The sequence below is a fragment of the Rhinolophus sinicus genome, chromosome 18 (genome assembly GCF_057876585.1).
Source record: "Rhinolophus sinicus isolate RSI-liver-muscle chromosome 18, RSI-T2T, whole genome shotgun sequence".
NCBI classification, from domain to species: Eukaryota; Metazoa; Chordata; class Mammalia; order Chiroptera; family Rhinolophidae; genus Rhinolophus; species Rhinolophus sinicus.
In genome coordinates, this window is record NC_142518.1 from 4,451,748 (window position 1) to 4,473,118 (window position 21,371).

The 21,371-nt window shown below is 44.2% G+C and overlaps 1 protein-coding gene across 1 annotated transcript in view; it reads right to left on the reverse strand.

Annotated features, from left to right (window-relative positions):
• The window catches only part of ANOS1 (anosmin 1), a 412,806-nt gene that overhangs the window by 292,185 nt on the left and 99,250 nt on the right, over window positions 1-21,371 (reverse strand). Inside the window, exon 3 of the mRNA XM_074323216.2 lies at window positions 6,833-6,909. The gene's annotated coding sequence lies outside the window, so the exon portion shown is untranslated. The remainder of the gene's footprint in view (window positions 1-6,832; window positions 6,910-21,371) is intronic.

Genomic DNA, 21,371 nt, shown 5'->3' on the forward strand with positions numbered 1-21,371 from the left:
TATTAAAAATTGTGTTATATTTTACATGGTCCCGGAGTAGCTTGCTAACAGAGTTTTAAGGTGTCTCTCTGTGTGATATGTGGAATATATTTTTATGTAAAATGTTCCTTTTATCAGTTTGACAAGTAGACAGAGATACATATACCACTATGAGATGTCCATAGAACCCTTAGAATAGCTCTTTTCAACTAGAGTCTCTGGGATCTTTATCTTGTCATAATTTAACAGGAAAAGTAAATTGGAAGTTTAACTTTGCTCAATGTAGATAATTAAATCAAATCAAATATCCTTATTTCTTACCTCAATAACAAAAAGTTGGGTCTAGTTTGGCTTTGTTGAAGGAGCAGGTGTTTTCTGTTTATCTGGAAAATTACCCAGTGATCCCTGCTCATCATTTGACCTTAACCTTTGAAGGCGGCCTAAACAGTTGACATTTGTCTCCGTTAAGAGGAAATACTGAACATTATTAGCCAAGTTGGCTGAACTGACATTTACAGACGACATCTACGCAAACTATGACTAAATAATGCCGTTTTTTCAAGGGCGCCAGGAACATTCCCCAGGATAGACCATATGCTGGGCCATAAAACAAGTTGTAAGCAATTGGAATCATAAGAGACTATGTGCTCAGACCAGACAGGAACTAAAATAGAAGTCAGTAGCAAAATGAAATAAATGTAATGTCTCCAGATATCTTTAAACCCAGCAGCACATGTCTACATAACCAAAAGGCCACAGGGGAAATGACACCTGAAGTTGTAAAATACTTTGACGTGAACATTAGTGAATATGAAAATTAGATTTTGTGGGTATGTCAGCTAGAGCTATAGCAGTATTTCGAGAGAACAAAAATGCAGGCCATTGAATGAAGGTACTTTACCATTTTCCCCGTCTGTGTGTCAGTTCATTACCTTCGAGTCTTTTAGGCAAATACTACTGTCTCCTGAGTCCAATTGTGGATGAAAAAGGGGTTCTGTGGAAAGTAGCCTCACAGGGGAATCTGATCATAGATTCCTAACGGGACAGGTCACGGAAGATAGTCCCGTGCAGGCATGTAACTTGTTTAGTAAAAGGTTTTAAGCCAGCCCTGTCCACTGTTTCTGTGTATCTAGGTTAACACACCTCTGAAATAAAGGACCTCAACAGAGTACACGGTCCTGTTAACTATCCTGTAACCCAACCCCACCTTGCTGTCTCCCCCTCCATGTCATCTTCCTATGTTCCCTCCTCAATCACAAATGCAAAGGAGAAACTGCTACACAATGGAATATTTCTCAGCCATAAGAAAAGATGAAACACTGCCATTTGCAACAAGAATGGATCTTGAGATTATCGTGCTAAGCAAAACAAGTCAGAGAGAAAAAGTCAAGAACCGTAACACTTTACTCATAGGTGGGATATAAAACTGAAAGCAACAAATGAACAAGACAAACAAATAAAGAAACAAAAACTCATGGACACAGACAATAGTTTAGTGGTTGCCAGAGGGTAAGGGGGGTAGGGGGTGGGGGGTGGTAGATGAGGGTAAACGGGATCAAATATATGGTGATGGAAGGAGAACTGACTCTGGGTGGTGAACACACAATGGGATTTATAGATGATGTAATACAGAATTGTACACCTGAAACCTATGTAACTTTACTAACCATTGTCACCCCAATAAACACTAATTTTTAAAAAAATGAAGAAAGAAACTGCCAAACTGCTATTCTCCATAGCATTTGAGAGCTTGCTTCCTGGAGACGGTCGTCAGTTTGGCTCAAATAAAATCCTACAAAAATTCTCTCCAGGCTTGGACGTTTCTCACATCGACACAATTAACATAAAAGTGAATGTTTTTTCTCCCTTATGTATAATATTATGCCCTTCACTACAGACTTCTAACAGGCAGCTTGTGGCTATGGAATTGCCTAGCTGTGTTTTGCTACTGTTTGCATATTTCAAGATCTTAACTGTCTGTCATTTTAATGTCCTTCAGTTGAAGAAAAGCTGGATTTTGTTCTACTTTCCTTCTTCTCCCACTTCATCCATTGCTTAAGGAACAAAATCTGACATCTAATCTGATTAAAACGCCGAACACTCACATACCCCGTCTTCTTCAGATGGGCTTAGAAAATACCTCGTATAGTAACAAAAGTCACTCGTTGTTCACCGTTGTGTACAGCCCACCCCCACAGCATAGAAAATGGGACTCTTAGGAAGACCAAAATGAAGGGCATTGTTGACTCTCCACCCCACCAGAGCCTCACAGAATGGATGGAATTTATGCAATCCTTCTTCGGAAGAGTTATAAATAGGGCAATAAAAGCCTTGGCTGGCACACAACATTCCTTACGTTTTTGGTGGCCCCAGTGCTCAAAGTTCAGTCAAGGTCTTCAACTCCCACCTAGCCAGCATAACACAAAGGTCGGCATCTCCCATAGCAGGTGACCCAATTCTAACCAGGGTAGAGACCATGCAGGCGGATCGAGCATCCATATTCGGAGAAGCAATAAATCCCAGACTGTTACTGTTTGATGAGACCTCGGAAGCCTGCTAGCTCAGCGAGCTTCGCCCTGCACTCTGAAAGCCCCTAGAGTTCTGAGGAGATTCTCAGGGGGTCCTGCAGGAGACTGGGGTGCAGACACCACCCCCTCCCCTTGCCCAATCATCCAGCTTCAGGCAAAGCCAGCTCTGATTTCTACACAGAGCCTTTCAGTAACACTGTGCCTGAAAACACGAATTTTCCACCCTGCTGGACACCGTGGTGGAGAGATTCCACTGACTGCCCCAAGGTCATTCTGTTAATTGAACACCGATCCAGGGCAAGCACCCAGATTTCCCAAGACAGCAGGGACCTTCTTCCAGCAATAAAGGATTTAAGAAATGCTTTAAGGCTCCCTTCTCCACAATCTCTCTGCCCACCACTCATTTCCTACCACGTGGTCGAAATTTGGGGGTGGCGAGGGTTAAGACACAGTCTTAAGGAAACACCTGTGAAAATGCAGCTATGTTACCAGCAGTGGGTGATACACTCAGTCCGTGGTTTTCAAACCTGGTCCTTGGTGCCCATGAGGCACGACAACGGAGGTAATGAGAGGGGAACATACTCCCCCATCTCTTAGGCATCCAGAGGAATTCTGCTTCAAGACGTGGAACGCCGAGGCAGGCACTGGGAAATGCGGAAGTGGAGACTCCTACGTCCTCGCTCACAGGTTTCTCTCACCTAACACCACAGTGATAAACAGGAGACGTGAAGGACACAAGCTCTAAATTACTCCCGGCTCCCTTACACTTCCCGGCGTGCAGTGTGTCCGTGGTAGAGTGTGGGTGGGAGTGAACGTGTGGTGGCTCGTGCATGTTTGTGTGTGTGTTTAAGTGCCGACTGCATGGATGCATGCACCTGTCCTGCACCACCCTTTCCTCTGACACCCAGACAAATAAATGTGCACCCATTTCTGTGGGAACTGCGGGCCCCTATCAACTCTTTCGTCAGGTTCCAAGCTGGGGCTGAGAATCTCTGGGCTCTCGCCCACCAGCTCTCACTCTGAGCTCCTGCTTCCTTGCTTTCACAGTAAGACCCTTCTGTGACCTACATGTGTCATCACATGGCCCTTTCCACTGCCCCCCCTAACCCCAGGGACATCCCCCTGCCCCTCATTTCCTGAAGCAGGACTAACCCAGCCCTCCCCACGTCTAACAGATTTTGCTACAGACTTGGATAAAAGAGGAGGGTGGTAGCATAGAATTAAAAAATTACTAAACACTGAGCACCAGGTACTTTGTAAAAGTCCATCCTACACGAAAATTCCTCATAAAATCTCTGTGTGTCTAGAGCCTGCCCTTCCTCAATAAAGGGTCTGTCATGTATCCAACAGATATTTGTTGGAAGCTTACTTATTTGCCAAGCATGGGTCTAGGAACTACAGACTCAGCAGCAAAGAAAGCAAACTCTGCCATTAGAAAATTGTGTACAAGTGTGCAGCTTACACACACCGGAATGGCTAAAATTCATTCGAGAGAGACAACACCAACTTTTGCGAAAAATGTGTAACAACACTCATGTGCGTAAAAGTACAGATTGTTGCACCTTTCTGAGGAACTGTTGGGCAGTATCAAATAAAGCTGAAAGCATGCAGACCTATAACCCAGCAATTCCATTCCCAGGAATACACCCAACAGACAGGCTGACATATGTTCACCAAGAAACATACACGGTGCGTTCACAGCAGATTTATTCACTATGACAAATAAAGTAAAAACACCTAAGTGACCATCAGATCTTGCATGGATGGATAAACTGCTGTGTACTTACACCACACAATACTATTCCATGACGAGAATAAGCAACACATCACACGCAAAAGCATTAGTGAAACTCAAACACAACAGTGAGTGAAAGACGTCAGGTACCAAACCGAACAAACTGTATGAGCCATAAAGTGCAAACAGGAACACAGCTGATTTTTTATTTTCTGAAGGCCAGATGGACTGCAAAGGAGTCAGAGATGCTTGTCTGGTGTCAGTAATTTCTATTTTGTCATTTCGTTGCTGATTGCATGGTTGTGTTCCATTCGTGAAAATTCACCAGGATGTACGTGCATTTTCTCTGTGCGGCAGTGCTATGAAAAGGTTTTGTTTCCAAGTGCACTTACTGAGTTTTCACAGAATGAACATTTGCGTGGAAGTCACCGGCCAAGACACAGAGCACGGCCGCCCCCGCAGAAGCCCCTCTCGCTCCCTCCCCAACTCAGTCCCCCAAAAGCAAGGTCAGTTTTGGCTGCTAGCCAGGCGGCAGAGACCTCACCTGTGTCCTGCATACCTAAGAAACACCTTGGCACATTACAGACACTGGCAGGTACGTGTAGAACTAATTTATTACAAGCAAAAGTTGGGGAGTCAAAAAAAAATTGGGGAGTCACACCTGATATTTGAAACCCTTGAGCATGATCCAAGTCTATCAGAGGAAAAACTGAGGGGAAAGGAGGAAGGAAGGAAACACAGTTCTTTGGGGAATGTCTATATTTAGGAATGGGAAGAAGCAATACTTACGGGTAGATTGAAAAATCAATCTATATTTTCATTTCATAAACCTAATTTAGCAGTTTCTTCCACCTTATTAATAGAGATCGCTTCTGTGTGATGAACCAATTATTGATCAATAAAAATATTTTATTCATGAAATCTTTCTGATGATTTATAACTATCTTTGTATTCCTACTACAAGGCTTTGAACTGTATGATGTAGGCTCTGCTTTGTGTATATTTAATCCATTTGAAGACAGAAAGAATTTCATCTTCCTTGGACCCTTAGGATATGAGCTGTCAGCAATTGTGCAAAGATAATCAAACTCATAAAAAAATGTATGACATTTGAAATGCCCAACAGCCACAAAATTGATTTTCCTCAAACATTCTGACGCGGGAAATCTGATCCTGAGTGTTCACTGTGGAGAAAGGAAGACTCTCTAGGACCAGGGACAGGCTGGCTTGCCCATCCTTCTGTATCGGAACCAAAGTTACATGTCCCGCCTGAGCCCCAGGGCGGGAACCGCCAACAGTAGGCAATCACCTGAGTGATCGCAGAATGAAAGCATACACGTGGACCTCTCCTTGCTCCATTTCTCTGGCTGCATATCTCGTCTCTCAAGGGCCATGAGTGTCCACATGGTCGTGGCAGCTGTTTCTCCTGCGACTGCATTTACACTCTAGTCGCATGTCACATGCAACAGGGTCACAGTCCTTCCCCTGCACTTCTATAATGCCCAGAGTTTGCAAGAAGCCAGTAAGATTTGACTACATAGCCTCTGGTGCGACTGATGCGATGCTATGTAATTTATGTTGGTCTGTCGTCCTTGGCTTCAGGGTAAGGCTCTGACGTTTGGCTTGGATCTCAAACGGGTGGCATGGGAGAGAGACAGTGTGCAAATACTCAAACGGTTCTTAGTTATAAGGGCATTTTTACATTGAGAAATAGGGTAGGAGATGCCTGTGTTGGATTTCCATGATGCTCGCTGAACGTGGAGTAGTTTGGGAAAAGGGCGCCATTACTCATCCGTACAGATGGGTAATTAATTACGCGCCATCCATGGCCAGGGCTGACATGACAGAATCATTAAAGAATCATGGCAGCTTCTCATTTATCAGCAGAGACGGGGCAAGAAGGACTCCCTCATGTGTCAAAGGCCCAGGGACGGCTGGATGCCACATAGCCCCTCTCACCTCCAACCTTTCAAGACAGAAACACAAAGCCAAGACCGCCCCTAACACGTCACGTGGCCAGAAATCCACATCTGCTATCAACAGAGTACCTTCAGGCATGACCTGAGCGGCCACTTCCTATCTTCAGCTGACTAGCTTTTCTTTTTTTATTTTCCTTCAGTACCACAAGTTTATGGACATTAGAAAAATACCGAAAGGTAGAAAAACAGAGATCATAAACATTCCCACTGTTCGCATTTGGGTGTCGTTGATCTTTCCTATGATATTTTTATGTATAAGGATTATATAGGATACTTTACATTGCATCAACTTTATAAAGCAACAGGTATAACTTTATAAAGATGTGTTTGTTCATTTTCTTAATTCAAATATAACCCTTAAAGAAAAATATGGTTAAAATCGGCACAGAGCTTTCCCTGTGTGTTTCACTGCTGACATCCTGAATGTACAATGTTCAAATTTCTTGACAGTATCTCCTGGGTATACCCACTATCACCCAGTTTAGAGAGGTGATTGTGGGCACACATGTAAATCAAGCTCAGAACATTCCACTTGTGTAAATCTCCCATCCCTAGTTGGAACAATTTTGGTGTGACTGGCTCATGTTACAGCAAGGATGACCATCCCCTACCTTCTCAGAAGGCGCTGTGGGCACAGCAGGAATTTGAGTCTTCTCGAAGCAGATGGAGGGCAGCTATTCAACCAGATCTGTAAACCGAACCAAGTTCTGCAGTTTGAATCAATGTTCGTAAACTGGGCTAAGAGGTCAAACATTTGTTCAGGAAGAATTCATGGGTGCTATATTTTTCTGGACCCCCGTATATCTCAGAATGCCTTTTCCCAGAATTTACACTCGGGAAAGTCACCATAGTTTGGTATAAAATTCTTAAATTATAATAGTTTTCTTCTTGGAAATCTGTAGGTGCTTCTCCATTATTTTATGATACCTAGTTTTTCAGAGGAAAGACTGAGATTATATGAGTTTATTTCAGTTACAAGCAACAAAAACCCAACTCACTTAATATAATCAAAAAAGAAATACTGACTCACATACTGAAAGACTCAAGTGCAGAGAGATGCACCCAAGGTCAAACCATGTCATTGAAACAGTCTTATTTCACGCTCTCCCCTCTTCTATCCTCTTTATTATTAGCTTGATTCCCAAGTAAGCTTTCCACATAGAAATACAGATACCTGTCAACAACTCCGGACACAAATGATTGTCACACAGACATTACTTTTTCCTAATATCTTGACTAAAGTACCGGGTAGCAATGTCACTAGACTGGCTGGGGTCACGTACTCAATTCTGTTCAGACGATGGGTATCCAAATTGATGACCTTACACACCCCATAGTCCATTTTGCACTGGATGACACAGTTTTATTTCATTGGCAACCGCAGGTAGGAAAGTTCCCAAAATAAATGAAGGGCTATGTCACCTAAACAAAGGAAGGAAGGAAACTGGGCTGAGAACCACTGACTTTTTCATGACTTGCAGATAAACTTTTTTTCTCTCTTTAAGCGCATCAAATGTCAACCCATTTTTTAGGAGTGCTTTTTGAAAGTGAAGAAAACTTTTAATGTCTTTTTTCCCCCTGTCAAAGCAATCTTACGTGCCTCTGATGCCCATTTTAATCCAGTGATTGCATTTCTAATTTCCTTGCATGTCTTTCTTATGTTACCCATCGTGTTTCATCCCGTTGTTCTTTGCTTTCATTTTACCTTATTTTCCCTTTAAGAGTTCATTCTCTAGTCTATGGCCTGGTGTCATATTTTGGATGCTAAACAGTTTTCTAAGATTCCTTATATGCCTTGAATTTGCTTAAAATTAGAAGTTCACTCTCCTGAGTTTTCAGAATAATAGTGCTTTTACATCCACAACTTTTCCATATGCTCTATGTTGATTTTGCTTTGTTTCGTTCTTATTTACCTGTCATAGGTAAAGGAGACATACCCATTTGTGGCTTCTGTCCCCAGATAGGCGACATGGATCACACCCATCTTTGTTCTATATTCAGCTAGAGGATTTTTCCAATTCCATTCTTTGATTGAGATCGACTGACTGCTACCCGTAGCTCCTGGTTCGACTCACAATGGGTACCAAATGTTCATTTGCCACTTGTCCGCTATCCTGAAATGAAGTCTTCTTGGCTTTCCTCAACCAGAGCATCCACACTCTGTGCTGAAGGGATCTGTGAGCACGTGCAATCCTCCAGCAGCATTTTGGATGCCAATGACACATCCTAGGATACTGCATGTGACCACACACTCCCATCCAACCCTCCTCTTGCCAAAAGAGTCCTGTGGTCTTGGTTTCCAAACACAAGTGTCGGGGGTTGCAACAGCTTCCAAAAACCACATAATTCAGAGGTTCTCCCTTTCTGACCTAAGAGACAGGAAACCGGCAGAAGAAAGATCTTTGCACCTACTTTCATGTGGACCCACAGACCTGTGGTATTGTATTAACAGCTACTTGTGTCAGGTGAAATTCTTGACAACTTGTGGTGATGGTTTTTCACAGGTAAGAGGATGAAAAGCAGAGGAGTCATTGCTTTGCAGGAATTACAGCTGGAAGTCATTTTCAAGTACAAGTGCTTCCCACTGGTCCATGCTGAAATCCATTCCTCAAGAATGTGGTACGATGGGTATGTTACCCCGAAACTGGTATTTTAATTCTGGAGTTGGCCTCAGAAGGCCACTCGTTATGGGTTTTCCTTTTTTTCTGAAAGTGCTAGAGCTCTGTTTACACCAGATGATCGTTTTTCCATAAGTTTGAATGTTCCAAAGAAATGGAATTTCAAGAGCACCCACAATGAAGCGTCCGCCAAGTGCTTGATCCACGTCGGCTGGGAAATTCTTCTTTGCGTCACACCCTAAAACTGTCCTCGTGCTGTGTTTCCAATTTGCCGTTTCAGCTTAGCCAGTACACGGAACTATCCGCTTATAGCTGTTAGAATGGCTGTCTTCAAACCGTAGGAAATAACAAGTGTTGGCGCGGATGTGGAGAAAAGGGAGCCCTCATACAGTGTTGGGGGGAATGTAAATTGGTGCAGCCACAGTGGAACACAGTCTGGAATTTACAAAACAAAACAAAAACAGAAAACAGGGCTACCATATGATCCAGCAACCCCACTTCTGGGTCCATGTCCAAAAGAACTGAACTCAGGCTTTCACAGGGCTCCCTCCTGGCCCATGTGCACTGCAGCATTATTCACCATAGACAAGCTATGAAAACCACCTAAATGTCCACCAACAGAAAAATGGGTAAAAGAAATGTGATACTACATGCCTACAATGGAATATAATTCAGCCGCAAAAAAAGGAAATCCTGCCATTTGCAACAAGCTGGAGGACGTCACGCTAAATGAAATCAGCCAGTCACCAAAGTCCAAATACTGCGTAATTCCATGTAAGCAAGGTTCCCAGAGTCGTCAGACTCAGAAGCGGACAGCAGAGCGGTTGCCAGGGGCTGCGGGGAGGGAGAAATGGGGAGATGCTGTTCCGTGGATAGAGTGCTGTACAAGGCGAACACAGTTTAGTGATCTGCTGTGCCTAGAGTTAACAATACTGTACTAGGCACTCAAAAATTTATTGAGGGTCAATCTCATGTTACATGTTCTTATAACAATAATGTGTAAAAAAAAAAAAGAGAGAGATAATTTTCTATTGAATCACAAAAAATATAGTACATATTTGAAAAGCTGCAACAGACGTCCACTAGGTGAAATTATCTCAGGTTTGCAAAGTGATTAACCGTATATACTTGAACATGACATGTTATTCAGGCCATGCTGAGGGATGGATTGGTGGAGGTCAGAGTCCTGAGCTGGCCTTCCGGGTCTCCGGACCCTACCCACTGCTTTCTCCTTCTTCCCGTAGACCTGGTGCCCCACTGACCCCAACTGGCATGTCACCTTCTGGCTTTGCTCAGTCCTCTTCTTACCAAAAGTTCCTGACTGTTCTTCCTGATGTTGCTAGTGAGGGTCTCAAGTTTCCATTAACTGTGTCTCCCTGTCTGGCCACGTTCACGCATCTGTGACCTGCTACTATCCATCAACACGATTTACTTTCCTCACATTGAGTAGTACATGCCCTTCCTCTAGGTGTGCTGGGGATTGTGCAAAAGAAACGCTCTCCGTACATCACTTGGGGCTGCGTGGGATTTCCTGACAGTCCCATTCCGAAATGAAATGTACGTGCACATGGGTCTACATACACACATTTCAGCAATGGCTGTTTTCCCAAAGCATATCCTCTGAGCCTTAATTTCTTCCCGCTTGAGGGAGTCGGTAAATGTGGGAGGGTGAAGAACATTTCTTTCTTTGCTGCTAAACATCGTCACAAATCCACTTGTCTCTTTCTCTTTTATAGGACAGGCTAACTAGAATCACTCATTGTCATGTTACCAGTCACATGAATGCAACAGTTTTCAAGTAATGAGCAATAAAAATATATGTGAATATTCTTATCTCTAAGTGAGTTTCCCCCTTGAGTTTTCTGAATGGTGAATTCCCAGAGTCAAATGCCAGGCTGCGAGTGCCACTCTTTAGCAATGAAAAAATGGTAGATGGGAAGGGATGGGCATACACTGTAAACGACTAACGTCCATTATAAGACTGGACTGGAGGGTTTAAAGTTACTATTAGAAGTTTCAGGGTGATTTTATATTTAGTACGTAAACCCTAACCCCACAATCTGAGAGCGAGCAACTACTCATCTTAAACATTTTTCATAGACTCCATCTGAAGTATAGTTCCACCCAAAATTGCTGTGTTTAAATTGCCTTAACGTTGTCTGTGAATTGTGTTCACTTGACAAGAGCACGTGAGGAGATTAAAGTATAATGATTCTCTAAAATTGCCAATGATGTGCACATTCTTTTCCATCTCAGAGCAATTGCATTTATTACACATTTTTACCCACTTGTCAGGCATGGAGAAAGTGGTTAGCAAGAACTCTCCAAGCCCGACTGTGCTTTTAAAATAAAACGATCGAACCAAAATTTAAATTTATAAACCGAACCACACTGTGTGTGCCCTCAGTGAGACAAGGCAGCCCATTCTCCCTTTAAATCAAAGGATCCCTTTATAATTCGCTAACTTGACTCATCAGCTTGCAGTTCAGCAAACGAGGTTGTGGCAAACATTGCTGCCCAGTTTCTGTGGAGAATAGAATATAGTCCATGAGTCTGAATAGAAGGATTACCCATCCATCACTGTTATAGCTATTCCTCACTTGGACATTTGATCAATAGCATAAAGTCTCACTCACTTGTCTTGTTGCAAATCCCCTTAAGTTCCTTCTAAATGTACCCACACACAATGAACCAAGAGAAAAGATCATACACACACACATATGCATGTACATGTATAGGTATGTATGTGTATTTACATTCCCTGGTAGATAGTGTGTGGGTTGTACTAATGTCAAAATATAAAAGCAGCCTTGTCTTTAAATGTTGGGGAGAGAGGTCTGAGTTGCATAAGTTCTTTCTGCAATATGGCTCTCAAAATTTTGAACTAAAGTACCACTGTTATCAATCTCAAAGGTGAACTTCAATAGTTTAGCCATTTGTGAAAAGCTAATTTTCCAGAAGTCTTTTTCTGTAAATTTGGGGTTTTCCTTAGATTGTAAAAGAGGGAAATAATAACTCTTTCCAGGTGTTACATGGAAAACATTGAACTATATTACAGGTGTGGACCAATGGGAAGGAGCATCGACCACACACACTGGTCACAGACCGCTGGAAGCCACACCAAGGGACATCAGTGACCGCCCGTCCTGCCTCGTTCACAGGGCTGTGGGGTGTGGAGGCGAAAAGGCAGGGCCCCTGGCAGAGCCAGGCACGCAGGATGCAGCCAGGACACGTCACCGCGATCACAGCCAGGTCTGCTGCCATGGTGGGGCTATGACGCAATTGCACACAGAGTTCTGTACTGCGTCCTCTACACAGCAAATACACTAAAGAGTGAATAGTGTCTGCTCAACACAAAATTACGGGAAAATGGGTGTGAAAACCTCAGCGCCCTGACTCTTCCCTTATAACTCACAGGGAGGAATGGATAGACAGTTCCGTACTAGGCACAAACGACTGTGGTCAGAGATGCAGCAAGAAACACAAACACTGACAGAGATGGAGGCTTCAGTACTCATAGGCCACTCGTGACAATCAGGGTGGAACATTCTTTATCTCCCACAACTATCGGGTCCATCTTTCAACACTAGGGCGTTAGCAGGGTAGAAACGGATAAAATTTCACAGGTGTGCTTTGCTCATATGCAAGGAGGATGGCACTAAAAAGAACTCCTTGGGGGAACAGAAACATCCCCTTTACTAAGCGATGCCGCGAGTGTGTCTCAAAACCAAATCCTCCTGACACACTGACATGTTCCTCGATTTTCAGGAATGTAGAATGAATGTTTGCAGGAACACACAGATCCGTTCTGTCCCATCCATCTCCACGGGTTCCTATTCCAAAAGGAAATGCCAAAAGCCTCAGCTGGCAACCCGGCAACACGCTGAGTGCTGTTGCGGTTGCCATGGAGACAGCAAAGCTCTGGGGTGAAGTTCAGCGTCCAGCGCTTTGGGGAATACACAGCCACCAGCTGCAGGAGCCAGACCTTGCGCCACAGGGACTCTGCAGCTGCCAGACCAGAGGTCTTCAAGGAGGGGGTGGGGGAGGCGGAGTGGAGAGAGAACTCTTTGTTTTCTATTGAAAACCGGGGAGAAGAAAAACAAGCAATGGGGAATAACTGATTTAGATGCAATTACAGTCCTTAATGAATGTAGCATAGCTCACAGTATTTTAAAGCACCTCAAATGATTAGGAAATTAATTCTAGCATGACGTTAGTCAAAGAACACGATGGAATGAGTTCACATGATCTGAATAATTGCAGTTATCAGCTGAAATAACAGCAGGGAGGCAAGTAAATAGGTCAGATATTCTAGGAGATGACTGTGTGTCCCCTGATGACTTCCGCAGGACTTTCGTAAAAAGCAGGCGGTAGCATATTTCTAATTGCTTTTCAACTTTCCTGCAGAGCTTATATGTCTGAAATTCAAGTGCTGGCTGATGGGAACCTCCCATGACCAATTACTTCCCACCGCAAAAGGAGTTAATACATTTCAGAGATGTCTTTTCTTCATTATTAAACGTTATACAGAACAGGTACTCAGATAGAAGTGGACTCCTTAATCCGCCTTCACAACGTTGGCAGACCTTTTTTTACACAGTAATAGAAAAATTTTTTTAATGAATTGTGAAGTGATTTATTAAATCATCCTCTAGTGACATGGTATTTACCACTGAAAACCCAGGAATTGAAACCATGGGGTGTGTACCAGAAGGCTTTGCTTTGTTGGGTTGTTATTGTTGTTTTTTGAGTGGAGAAGCTATGAACTTGATGGGGAGACATGTTGTCATGTGCTAGGCTTTTTTAAAAAATCTGCAATTGAAGAAATAAAAGCCAAAGCAATGCCCTTCCAGACATGAGGTCATAGCTGAGTCGAGCATTGGCTGGCTAATGGCCGTGGTATTAAATCATTTGTGTGAACCATGCTGTTTCACGGCGGTCTGTGTGGGTGGAATGGACAGCGTGGCCCCTAAATCATCCAAGTGAAGTAAAGACTCCATGAATGCAACACGGTGACATCCAGTGCCACGGACCTATTTCCATATCTTCCCTTCTAGCTCACGATGAATTACATACTTTGATGTTGTTAATAGTTTGTTCTTATTAATAAGCACCTGTAAATTTCTAGCACTAAAACAGATGTTAGAAAACAGGGAATGAAGAATAAACCAGTTCCCTTTTCTCAGAGAGAGCAAGAGTAACATTCGGTTTGAGTGGTTAAAATGGGCGTTTGGGAAAACAATCCAACCCTCCCGATTCTGGCAATGGCCAGGCCTTGGGAATCATGGAATACGAGAGCTGAGGAAAGATCTCAGAGACCAAAAATACCAACCCTCCTTGGTGCACAGATGGCAAAATTAAAACTCCAGGAAATTAAGTCATTTTCCCTGTAAGTACTATTGTGTGGTCCCTTTAAAACAATGCAAACTGTCATCACGCGGTGAAAGAAGGACCCGTGGTCGGATTCTCAGAGGTAACTGGCTGCCCGGGAGGGGTGGGCATTCCAGAAGCCTCCTCCTGTGTCCTGCTGTGCAGCCAGAGTGCTGCCTCTCAGGGCTGAGCCCCACTTGAGCACAGAGTGTGGACCTCTGACAAAGCTGGTTATGGTCCTGAATGAGGGCGGACCTACTGAAATGACTGCTGACGACCGCCGAACGGGAGTGGGAAATAACGATTCTGTAATCCAGCACCTATAATCCAGCATCTATATATCACATTGTGTGTTCACCACCCAGAGTCGGGTCTCCTTCCATCACCTTGAAACCTATGTAATTTTACTAACCATTGTCACCGCATTGAATATTAATTTTAAAAAATAAATTAATAATAACAGACAGGTCTAGTTGTTGTGTTCTCCGACCTGATTCTTGCACATTTCACCTGAAATTGAAAAGTTGCTTCCAATGGAATTTTTCCATTTAATGGCTTTACTGCAATACTTGGGTTGACCTAAATCAAGAATGTCCATTGTTCACCGAGTAATACGTGGATATTACAGTCCACTCAAATGTTCTTATAATGCCATTGTATTATATACAACTATTCTGGGCAACTGCATTGTATCAGTAGCTTTATTTACGCTGTTTCATACTGTTACACCTATCCCCAAAGTTATGATTATTATCCCCATTTTTTAGAAGCAAGACTGTCTTCAGAAGGATTAAGCAGTTGGGCCAAGATCACAGAGTGAGGGCAGAGGTACAAATCCAAACCCAGAGCCCACCAGCTCCAAAGCCAGACTCCACCATGCAGCCCAGTTTCCACACCATGTCAGTCCATCCACAACCCGAGAAAACTAACTGTTCACTTACTTGGAGAAATTACCCAGAAGTCCTCTAACACGTCATCATAATGGAAAGATAAGGAAAGCCCATGCTGCAAATTGCACACGTGCCCATGAGTCATTAGGACTTTCAGATGGCTGGGACCCGAGACCTGACCTGCCATACAGCTCAAGCTGCTCACGCTGAACGTCAGCTCAGCTTGAGGGACAGTCCCAGGTTGCCTCATTGAAAAGGGAAAGTGGCAGGGGATGGTCACAGAATATGTGCGGTCACCTCGAATCAGCCACGCAGAGGAATACGGGATCGGCCCTCTGTCAATCGGCAAACACTGCTCATGTCCACTACAGGACAAGACCCAGGACACGAAGGGCACTGGGACCTTTCCATACAAGGGTTTGATTGGTGATTTTCAGAAGAGGGAGCTGGGGCTACGATACAAGATCTGAGCGTCAGCTCAGGGGGCTCCCTCCATTCAAACACCACATGTTCTCTCTATTTCATCTTCTGTTCAACCCTGATTTTTGATTCCTGGGAAGACTGAAGAGTCAGCTTCCAACCTATCCCATTCGGTGCCTGCCTGGCTCCTCCACCAGAAAACATAGGAGAAAAACACTCTCTGCGATTCATACTATTGTCACCGATGTGTGCACCCTGACAGATTAATACTGCCCGCAGGGTTACACAGCAATGAAGCCACAGTGCGTGATGCGAATGTGACGTGTCTACAGGTAACACTTTCCCAGTCATCTCCCTGGTAAGTGAGAGTCAAAAAGAAACAGCTGTGATGCTCTCTTGCCACACCCTCCTCCCAGGGTAGCATTGGGTTAACACGGCCAGGGAACAGGCCACAGATTTAGGCGGGGTCTGCAAGCGAAGGCCCAGAGGCCAAGGCCAGTCCATCACTTGTTTCATAAATAAAGTTTTATTGGAACAGAACCACACCCAGTCTTCACATACTGCAGATGTGGCCACCGTCATGTTACAATGGCAGGGTTGCATAGCTGTGAAACAGACCGTACAGCCCACAAAGTTGAAAATATGTACCTACAGGAAAATAAGTACCAAGAGTCGTCCTACAAAAAATGAGGTACCAATTCCTAGTTAGGACATAGAAAGAGAAGTCGTTGACCCAGAGAAGAATCTTGCTAAAATCGAGTGTGAACAGTCAAGAGAAAATCAGAAATCGAAACTCATAAATGCAGAGAAGAAAAGCAAGAGAGAATGATGCCAGCAAAACGGCAGAATAGGCATTTTCCACAAACTTCTCCATAAGGGACACAGATTTCCCAGCATTCCACTGGAGGAAAAAAACAACAACAAGATTAGTCACGATGAAGAGGGTAAGAGGAACAGGGTGACGCTAGCCTGCTGTCTCCCCATGGCAGCACAGCTCGGTGCCAGGACAAACCTTCTCCCCGTGCTTTCTCCATGGGGGAAAGCGAGGGCAGGTGAGCCCCCTGGGTCCCCCAGATGTGCAGGACGCTGCCAAGGAGACTCCTTTCTTCCTGTCCCATCCAGGATAATGAGGTGAGCGGCGGGACGGGAGAGACGAGAGAGGAGGGGCAGCAGCGTGCTTTCTCAAAGGCAGCAAGACAGAATCACAGCCTTTTGGAACCCAACCACAGAGGCGGCGTCCCATCACCTCTGCCGTACAGATTCTACCTGCATGTGTGAGTCACAACCCAGATCCACAAGGATGGAAACCACAAGGCTAGGGCTAGCAGAAGGCAGGGGTCACCAGGGCCATCTTTAAAGTCTGCTGATCACAGTGGGCCAGAGCACCTAGGGCCTGGCGGACCAGTGGAAGGAATCTGGAGTGCACTAAGATATAAAATGGATCTTGCATTTATGAGATGCAGGTCAGGGATCGATCGACTGAGCTGTGCTGTCTACCGACCAAGTGTCTTCAAGATCACTCACACTGTGTCCCATCCGTCCCCTCAACGTCCTAGTCTCATGGAGAAAGATGGCGGCATTGACTTCTCAGCATCTCATGCTGCCCTTCCCCCACTGCAGCCTGTGCTGCTGCCACAGGCTTCTTCCCAGACACTCCAAGTCTCTCCCCGCAGCAAATGCTCTCCCATTTCTCTCTCCACCTGTCTCTTTCCTGCTGACACACCTCTACCATGAATTATGGTCTTCTCTGCCTCATATACCCAACAGCATCACTCCCTACCAGACTATCGATGCCGTTCAATTATTGAGCATCTTGGTAAGTCAATCTTTTCATCCAATTCAGAATAGGGGGACAGGGTGAGCACAAAATCACTAGGTTATTCTCTGACTTGTGGTGCACGTGCGAAAAATAGCTGGAGCAGAAAGTCAGTGACCACAAATCCTCGTTAACCTGTGAGGTATCCTTGGCTGAACCACAGTTTGCTTATGGGCCTCCCCCTGTTCTTTACAGAGCCCAGGCACCAGCTCCCCACCTGGCTGCCTTTTCCCCACCCACTTTATACTTCGGTGCATGCCTCAGTTTCTCTAGGGTGGACCCACTTGATCTCCTCAGAAAGCTGGATACGTCAGGCTAATAATACTCACTGTTGCAAACAGGTTTCTCTATGAATTGATGGTTCCCCATCCAGTGTCTCCTTCAAATGCCCTCCCAGAGACCCCTTGCTCCCCCACCTCCATTTCTGCACAGCTCCTTCTTTGCAGGCCTATAAAAAAACTACTAATTGCCAACATTTGGAAGAATCTTCCATTTTTGTATGCAGACCATATCATAGAGCAAGGATAGCATAATGATACCAAAAAAATGGCTAGGCCATAAAGGAGCATCTTTAAATATTTAAACAAATGACAGGTGAAATCTTATTATCTTAAAGTACTTTCAAGCCATCGGACCACACTGGCCTGAAGGCAACATTTTTCGAGGCAGAAAGAAAAAATTTGTTATGGTATTCTTTCCTTAATAGGAGTTCTGTCGTTGATTTTTTTGGAATGGGGGTACAGAAATATATTCTTAGAAATTGCTAAAAACATGTTTCCAAGATTTATTTCTCTCGTGATCAAATAAGTGTGGTAATGCTTACACTTGCCAAAAAAAGTACATTGCTTTCCCCTTGAAAAACTATGTGACCTGCTGCTTTGTTTTCAGTCATTGGAGCTCAGTTGGCATTTAGAGAAAAACAAAGCACACCATATCACTGAAGACATTCCACCGCAACGCTGCACAGACTGTCCGAGTGTTCAACTTTCTCTGCCTGGTGTAAAGAGAGCCTTTATCATGAAACTGAACAAACAGGTTTCTAAATTTTGTCTCTCAGGACCAAGGCCACTCTGCTCACCATGGGACACTTCATCCTCCCAAATAGACAAAAAGCTCTCAATTCCTCATTACACCGTTTAACAAAAGGAGCTCATCTTTAGTTATTGGGAGATAACGTGGCCCTGCTCCCTGATGTAGACATACTAAAATCACTGCTTATTTCTGTAATCTCTTCTGGAAAAAACTCTCAGTCATAAAACTTATCTTCTTGTGATTAAAAAAAAATGAGATAGCATGAAATAAATATTTGATTTGGCACTCAGAGGACACAGAATACTAAAGAGGAGAGAATTATATTTGAAAAACTTGCAAAGTGTCAACTCTCCCCAAATACGTGCATCCTAGTCATCGCAAAGAAAAATAGTTCAATTAGTTGGACATCCCAGGGCCACAGGAAGGGTGAGCGAGGGCTCAGTGTCCAACATTTAAGAGGCTGCTCCATCTGCCTCACCCTAGTCCTGGCCCCAGTGAGACACAAGAGCTCTACTCCCTGATGTAACTTTGAACAAGTCACTTCACTGCTCACTTGTTTTCAGATTTGTCTTATAATCATATGTATTCTGCCCCCTGGATCTTTTATTCAGTCCTTTACAACTTAAAACACAGATAATGGATTCCTACAGATGACGGACTACCTAAAAGGGGCATCGTGAGAAAATAAAGACCATCAAGAAACAGTTCTCAGGGGTTTAACACCCAATAGAAAGAGAAGACACGTATTTGTTCTTCCCAAGAAAATCCTTGCTTGGACCCACCACTGCCCTTCAAACTAGGGTCCTGATCGCCACGCCCTTCACTGCCAAATGTCTCCACATCACCTGCTGCTCACGTTCTAACTCAAGCACTCTTTCCCACGTACCACCTGACTGAAAGCCGCGTGAAGCCATCTGAGACCTCCCAATTTATGGCACACCCAGAATTTTAAGCCTCATCGAATGTCAGGACCTGAAGCGTTTTATACGATTGCACAGCCTCTTTCTTGAGCAGTCCTCTTCCCGGTCATGGCCTGCCTCCGATATTCCCGGTTCCCTTCTCCTGCTCCTTTGAGAGCACCTCCTTCCTTCCCATCCCCCTGCCGCCCTCTTCCCAAATGCTGACAGTTTATGATTCAGAACCCTCTTCTCTTGTTTCTGTACCTAATCTCCCTGGTCAATCCCAGCCATTTGCAAGAATCTACTTCCTATGTGTACACGATTCACTTCAGAATCTGTAACCATGCCTACGTCCTCTCCACTGGAAACAACGTCTTTTTATGTCTTCAGATACGCTGATTAAATACCAACTAAGTTCCTAGGCCTTGTGGGCGCATCCATGAAGCAGATATCCTCTGACCTCAGACTGCAATCTCATAGAGGGTTCAGAAAGAGTTACAACACGGCGTGTGTTATAACGAATGCGTGCACATGGCGCTCCAGGGCGGGGCTGCTCACACTTCACGGTACAACTGGAACCCTGGGCAGCTCATTGAAATGAGCATTCTGATCCGAAAGGCCTGGAGTGCGGCTGGAGAGTCTCCTTTTCTACCAACCTCCCAGATGCGGCTCCCGGTGGTCCAGAGAGCAGAGATCGAGTAGCAAAGCTTTAGGAGACTTCTCCCACCCTAACTCACACGGGGATGCCTGACCTAAGTCTTCAGGACAGCCTGAACTTGCCAGGGGAACACATGGGAGAAGACAGTGCAGGGAAAGGAAAGAGCATGGTGAAAAGGCAGCCACGGGACAGCATGGAGATTGGGGAGAATGGGAGCAGTGGCAATCCACAAACATGGGGTTCACCTGTGCTGAGAGCCCCTGAGGATCACGGGGGGCTCGTCTCCAGTGTCCACCCCTCCCCCACAGCACTGGGTCATGCCTGTTTCCCCCTCGGTTGCCCCTGAGGGCATGGCTACTGTACCTGGCGTTTCTTTTTGTTGCTGGAGTAAACCGTTTTCTTAAATGTCTGGCTTGCTCAAGACAATTCCTTCAGTGAATAAAGATTATTTTGATGCTTTCCCAAATAGTGGGATTGAAAACAAGCCACCAAAACATCATATAAATTCACACACAAAAAGACTGCGAATAAATGAATGAATGAATGAATGAGTGAATGAGTGAGTGAGTGAGTGAATGCCACAGGAAGGTACTTGGGGCAGCAATTCAGTAGAGAAGCATCAGTACTGTTGAAAGCAATGTTCTCCAATAAAAATACAATGTGAGCAACATACGTGATTTAAAATTTTCAATCAGATTTCTTCTGGGTAATTACTGAGCATTTTCATCTTGTAGTAATGACCTTCGCCTGGCAGTAGTTGACATTTAACGCGTGTTGACTGGAATATTAGGAGGAGAATAGGGAATATTTATTTTATACAGGGTGTTTTAGTTAAATAGTTAAAAAACATTTTCTAGTAACCACATTTAAAAGGCAAAAGAAACAGGCGAAATCAATTTTAACTCTATGTGTGATTTAACCTGACATATCCAATGTATTATCCTTTCAACGTGCAATCAACATAAAAGATTAAGGATGAGATAGCTGATGCTTCTTTCATCCTAGGTCTTTGAAATCCGTGTGTGTATTTAACACTTGTCAGGTCTCAATCTAGACTTCTCGTCTTGCACGAGCGCAGTAGCCCTGCATGGCGGTGAGTGTCATGCTGATAGCACAGGTGTAGAAGTATGGATGGAGCGCTGGAAGGGAGAAGGCACTGGACGGAGTCCCAGAGGATGCACACAGACAGCCCGTGTCTAGTCCCATCACCGGGAGGCCATGAGATGGAAGACGCTTCTGCATCTTTCTCCCCAAGCTCTAGGCCAATCACTACAGCGCTTGTTTTTCCCACCTTAAAAATATCTTTCTTGTCAATTTACTTTATTTTACAATTTTTTCATATATGTACACATATACATTTACATCATGCCCAAATGTAATTATTTCATATATCTTAGCTCGTTTAGTGGTCTTTCATGCATGTGTGTGTGCGGGGGGAGGGAGGGGA